Source organism: Marmota monax, unplaced genomic scaffold, assembly GCF_021218885.2.
Source record: "Marmota monax isolate L192 unplaced genomic scaffold, Marmota_monax_Labrador192_F-V1.1 WCK01_AAM20220418_F8-fsc00106, whole genome shotgun sequence".
Lineage (NCBI taxonomy): Eukaryota > Metazoa > Chordata > Mammalia > Rodentia > Sciuridae > Marmota > Marmota monax.
In genome coordinates, this window is record NW_026695218.1 from 7,191,836 (window position 1) to 7,197,903 (window position 6,068).

Here is a 6,068-nt window from a genome sequence, read left to right on the forward strand (position 1 = left end):
ATTTTCCAACCCCGGATTGGAGGTACCTGACCTGTTAGGAAAGGTTTCCTACTGGGACGTGAGAAAAAGAAACAGAATTCGCCACTAGAGGGAGCGCTAGGCAGTAGCCAAAGCCGCAAAAGGCTGCAGTATTTCAGTGCTATTTGTGAATACCCAGTGTTCCATGACCACCTGAATTCACCTTTACATACAGAGTAGGGTAAGGAAGAGCATAAAGGCCCATTTTTTAAGTAAATGACCCCAAAGCACACAACCTGAACAAAAGAGGAAGTGCAGACTGGCCATGAGTGGCTGGCTTCTAATCAACCACCCATGCTCTCTCCAGCTTTATTCCATCAAGTGCTGACCCAAGTATACCCAATCTTGTCCTCATACCCTAAGAGACTCCAGCCTGAGCCTACGCATCTGTTCAAAAGTCACATATTGTCAGGGCAAAGGGTCTCAGCATTCAGCTGGACTACACCTGAGTCTAGCAAGGAGCAGGTCTTACTTACCCCAAGGATTGCGGTCACCTTATTCTTTCCATAAAGAACCTTCTCCAGGAAGCAGAAGGCTACTTGTTGTCCAACCATCCACTGCCACTGCCCTTTCCAAGCTTTCCCTCCAAGTGAACCTTCATGTTTTTGAGTGGCAGGCAGGAGGGTGGGGAAGAAAGTGTAACTGTAATGGGGAAAGTAGGCCTCCCTCCTTTACTCTTTGAACTCCCTACCCAAAGATTTTACTCTCCTTTTTGGTCACCTTGAGCAGAAGTTGGAGTACAAAAAGCCTACCATGCACCCCATCTCCCCTCCCAGGTGACTCCTCTTTGCTAAGGCAGGGAGAAGACCTATACCTGCAGTCTTCATTCTTTTCCCTTCTGAGCTGCTTTGAATTAGGCTAGCCCACAGCTCTCTGATGCCAGACTAACACAACTCCTGATCCTTTGGCTTCTTCACCCCTCCACTCCTGCAGACTAGTTGACCAGAGAAATCAAATAATCCAGAGGATTCCTTTTTCTCTCCCCCAAGTATTAAGTGCTTTCACTTAAAGGCTGAATACCTTGTATCTAAGAAACTAATTTGTGCTAAAGAATTTGATTTTACCTCTTCTAGGGGAATTGACATTCTAGAAGAGTAGTGTGCAGAGGGCAATGTTTAACCTTATGGAGAGGTTCAAATGATGGGCTGTCAGGCACTGCTAGATAAGTGGTAGCTTCTGGAGACATAAGGTAATAGGGACCCTTATTATTTTACTATTTAAATGACCACAACTTTCATTCTTAGGCATGGACCACCTGAATTCACCTTTACATACTGAGTAGGGTAAGGAAGAGCATAAAGGCCCATATTTTAAGTAAATGACCCCAAAGCACACAACCTGAACAAAGGAGGAAGTGCAGACTGGCCATGCCTTCTAATCACCACCCATGCTCCCTCCAGCTTTATTCCATCAAGTGCTGACCCAAGTGTGCCCGATCTTGTCCTCATACTCTAATATTAGGCCTAATATTACTTATGAGACAAAAAATGGAACTCCAAACAAGTGACTTAGTAGTCCTGGTACCAGAGCCCATCCTGGTTCTAGAACTCATAGACAAGAAATCCCTCCTATGTCCTCATTTATTGAAGCTTCCCCTAAGGATTTTTAGGGAAGAGAATGTTAGGCCAAAAGGGAGAGAATTAAAATCAAACAATCAAAAAATCACCCCAAACCCAAGATCCAAGCAGAATTAGGTACTGTCAGAGAGCTCATCTTCCTTATTTACTCCTCTTTTTCATCTGATCCTCAAAATGTGGGCATTTCCCCAGACTCAGTTCTTAGCTGCTGCTTTCCTGTTTCAACCATGTTCTTGGAGAGCACATTCATTGCTGTCACCCATACATACATGACTTCTAAGTCAGTCAACTCTAAGGCCCCAAGGGCCATCTCAGTATGAATATCCCACTACTATTTTAAACACAATCTAAAATCAAATCATTCTTCCATATACCCAATTATTATTAATAGTGACAATGTCTTTAGTTCCCTAGATTTGCCTAAATAACTACAGTTCTGTAAGAATTCCCTTTGTTCCCTCCTTTCCCCCACATACCCAGGCTATCATTTAGACCTGATGGAACTTATGGATATTTTTTCAGGGTCTTATCTACTCTCATTCATGGTACATTGTTTTCTGTTATGTTTTGTGATTTTTAGCTTTGAGCTAATCTTTGCTGGGGATTCCCTGGTCAGCAATACATTGTGTCTAGGTTGAAGGCATGTTTCTCCTGAGTGTTATTTTTTAAGGCTTTTATTCATTTTCAGAATTTCTTATTTTTTTACATATTTTTATGGGTGCATTATTCTTGTACATAATGGTGGGATTTGTTTTACATATTTCACATGCCCAATATCAATATAGTTTGGCCAATATTCTCCTGAGCAGTTTTATATTTGCTTTTGTCAGGCACTCTAAGAGTATCACCTGATAGCCATAGATTTTTTTGTTAATCTCTTCACTTACGGGCTCCTGTACCATGCAGATGTTATGAGTTCAAATTCCAGCTCAAGTAGTTATAATTTTTCAGAGGCAGTTCCTCCTATTCCAGTCAGGAGCCAGGTCAGGACAAACAAGAAATAAACTCCCTCCCCATACCTTCCGGGGCTTGTCTTAACACACCTCAAACTTAACATTTCTTGATCTCAATTCCCTTGTTTTGATCCATGTAGATTTTCTTGCTTTTCTTGCAAGCTCAGTTAAACACTTTAGGAATTGTCTGTTACTTTTTGTGAAGCAGTCCACATATTCTGTAGCAGAAGGATCTTTGGGTTATCTGGCTGACAATACTGTTGAAAACTGAAGACAGAAAATGTTGAATCTTTTACTAAAGTATTCCCCACATTTATCCTCTGTGTATCTATCACCAATATCTGGGTTCATGCTACCTTTTCCACATTCACACACAATTTGGCTATGTCAATCACATAACATACCATAATAACACTGTACTTGGAAGGAGCTTAGAAGTACATGTTGTCCAACCCTCACTGTATAGAAGAAAAATTGAGGCCCAAGAGGTTTGGAGGTTTTCTTAAGGGCACATAGAGAATAAAGTGGGTCTTCCCATTGCAAGACCAGTGCATATCCTTATGTCCACACATTCCCCAATATTATTGAGTGACTGCTATATGCTGGGTCATTGGTTCCCAACTCCTTTACTTTCCAGTTCACCTGAGGAATTACACACACACACACACACACACACACATCAGTAATAAGCTCACTCAAGTCTGGATTCCCATACTATAGAGATGGGGAAGAGTAATAAGCATCTTTATAATCGGGGTATGGGAAAGAGTTTGAAAAAGCAACCAGAATGTCTGCTGTTTCCTCCCCCTTCACTCCAACCTCCATGCCTTATTTGAGACAAGCCAGATATAGCCAGTTTGGACTATTCCAAAGTGCTTCCATTGTCCCTTTGCCTCATTTTCTCTCCTTGCATCCCACACAGAATGGCACTATAATAAAAATCCTTGAAGCACTATTCATGGCATGATAGACCAAGACTTCCACCCTCCTTCAAAGATAAATACATCCCTGCCATCAAATCCCCCCATATCTAACTCAAATTCATCTTCCAACCTCCATCATCATTTTCCCCTTTGTTTTTGGCCCTCTCATCTCTCTCTCTCTCCACCTGTTATCCAAATGCTCTCACCTGTGAAAATAGAGGAAAAAAACCCCCAAAAAACAGAAGGAAGGAAAGAGAAAAGAGAAGAAGGAAGGCAGGCAACTTGGAGAGCATGAAGCTGAAAAAGAGAAGAAGGAGGATGAAGGGTCAAGAAGGAGAGACAGGAAGAAGCAGAACAGAGGCCTTCATCCAACTGCGGGGAGTCCCATGAGTGGGACCACATCTCTGGCTAGTCCAGGCCCGTCCAATTATTGATAAGCCCGTGATTCTGTATCTCAGCTTTGGGACTCCAGATGTATCTGTCACTGAGCTCTCTCTCTTTCGGTTTCTCTGGCCCACATGGAGTGGGAATCAGTTTAACATTTTTAGAACAGTGGTTCCCATAACAACCAAGCAGGAACTGTTGTCTGTGAAATGTAGCATGGTCACACATGCGCATATACACACATACATGCACACATGCATATGCCTTCACACATGCACACAAATACATGTGCTTGTACTTACTCAAATACACACACCACACATGCACATACTCACATGCCCTTACACACATCCATAAGCATACACGGGCGTGTATATATGCACTTATAAAAAGACACCCACATACAGACATATATTCACATGCACATACATACATATGCATCATACATATACATACATTCACAAATGCACACTTACTCATATATAGCATGTACCAAATTGTTTCCATACATTCACAGGAAACACAGAGTAAAGATAAATGTCAACAACAAAGGTGGAGCCACAACAATACATAGGTATTTTTGGCTATCTACAAAAGCAGGTGGATTTAAGAAGTCTGTATTTTGACAACAGAAGGCTTAGATGACTTTATTATAGCAAAGACATGGCAAGAGGGCCCTGTGGTTGAGCATAGACTGAAGATGAATAACTTGCTTTCAAATCCTAGTCATGTTATCTGCTGAGTTCTGAACTTCAGCATCTCCACCTGCAAAGCAGAATAATAATAATGTCTACTTGATACATGTACTAGGAAGATTAAATGATATGCATAAAATGATCAGCATGATGCTTGGCACTTGGTTAATAGGAGCTGTTGTAATTTAGGTCTTAGAAGTGATTTCTTATTTGCTCAATCTAAGAAGACTTCCTGGAGGGGGAAAGAAGAAAGGAAGAGAAGACTGACTAGGAGAGGGGGAGCTTGACTCTTGTACAGCCTCTAGTCCTTTTTAATTTCCCTTTCCCCAAAAGTCACCTGACAACAAGTCTACAAATTGTCCTTCCTGAACGTACTGAATGCCACAAATGCTTATGCCTTCATAGGAGTGGGATGGGGTCAATGGAAGTCCCCAACAGCCTCAAATCTACTGGAGAATCCTAAGGCTGTTGGATTTCTGCTCTGCTGCAGGCCCACTGCCCCACAAGTCCTCCTGTGCAACACTGCCCAAACACCACCTCAGGCGGAAATACCATCCTTCCTCTTCCTCATCCAAGGCTCAGCCCTCCTTAGAACCTTCAGACTTACCCCCCTTTTTTCCCCCTCAGACCCCTCTGCATCCCTGGGAACTATCCCCAAGCCTAGGACAGCCGGATTATGTCTGCCTCACCAGCTAGATAGGCCTTAAACAGAGTGGGGGCAGGGGTTCTAGGTGTTCCCATCCTGGGACTCCTGGCTGCTATCCTAGCCAAGTGATGGATTTGGCTGGGAGAGAACCAGGACTCTATTCCCTCTTTCCTCCTTTTAGGTCTGGGAGGGGATTTGTGACACAGTGACACGTGCTCCTAGGCTACACCCTAAGCGCAGGATTGGGTCCCCGAACAAGACCGGGCCTGGCCACGGTCACTCCCAGCTCAGCTAGCTCCCTGTGAACCCTCAGAGGAGATAGTCCTAAGAGGTCCACGAAGACTACGCAGCTGACCCGAGGTCGCCGAGTGCACGACCCAGGCTCTCGCAGCACCAGAGGCCGATTAGGGAGCTGGGCGCATAACCCAGGTGTAGGGCCCGCGCCCGCCCTCGCCCCTTTTCAGGTCTACAGAACCACCCTCCCCAGGATTTACCCCCAGGTGAATGTAGGCCCAAGCCAGGGTGGTACGGTTAGACAGAGAGGCCCGGATTAAAGGTGGGCAGCGAAGGCCACCTCTGGAAGTGCCCGGGGCAAAGGAATGCACTGGGCGGTGCCGGGAGCTGGGAAGACTGGAAGCCCGTAGTCCCAGCACCCCAAGGGCGGCGCCGCGGACCCCTCCCCCATCAAAGCCACCTTCAGCGGAAAACGTGGGGTCCCCGGCGCAGCCGCTTCTGGCCGCATCTGCCGCTCCCCAGCTCGCAGGAGAGCCCGCCCCGGAGGAGGGACCGGCTCCGCCCCACCTCCTCGCCGCCTCCCTCCCCCTTCCCTTGCTTTCCTCGGGCCGCGCGCCCCCTCCTCCCTCTCCCTCCCC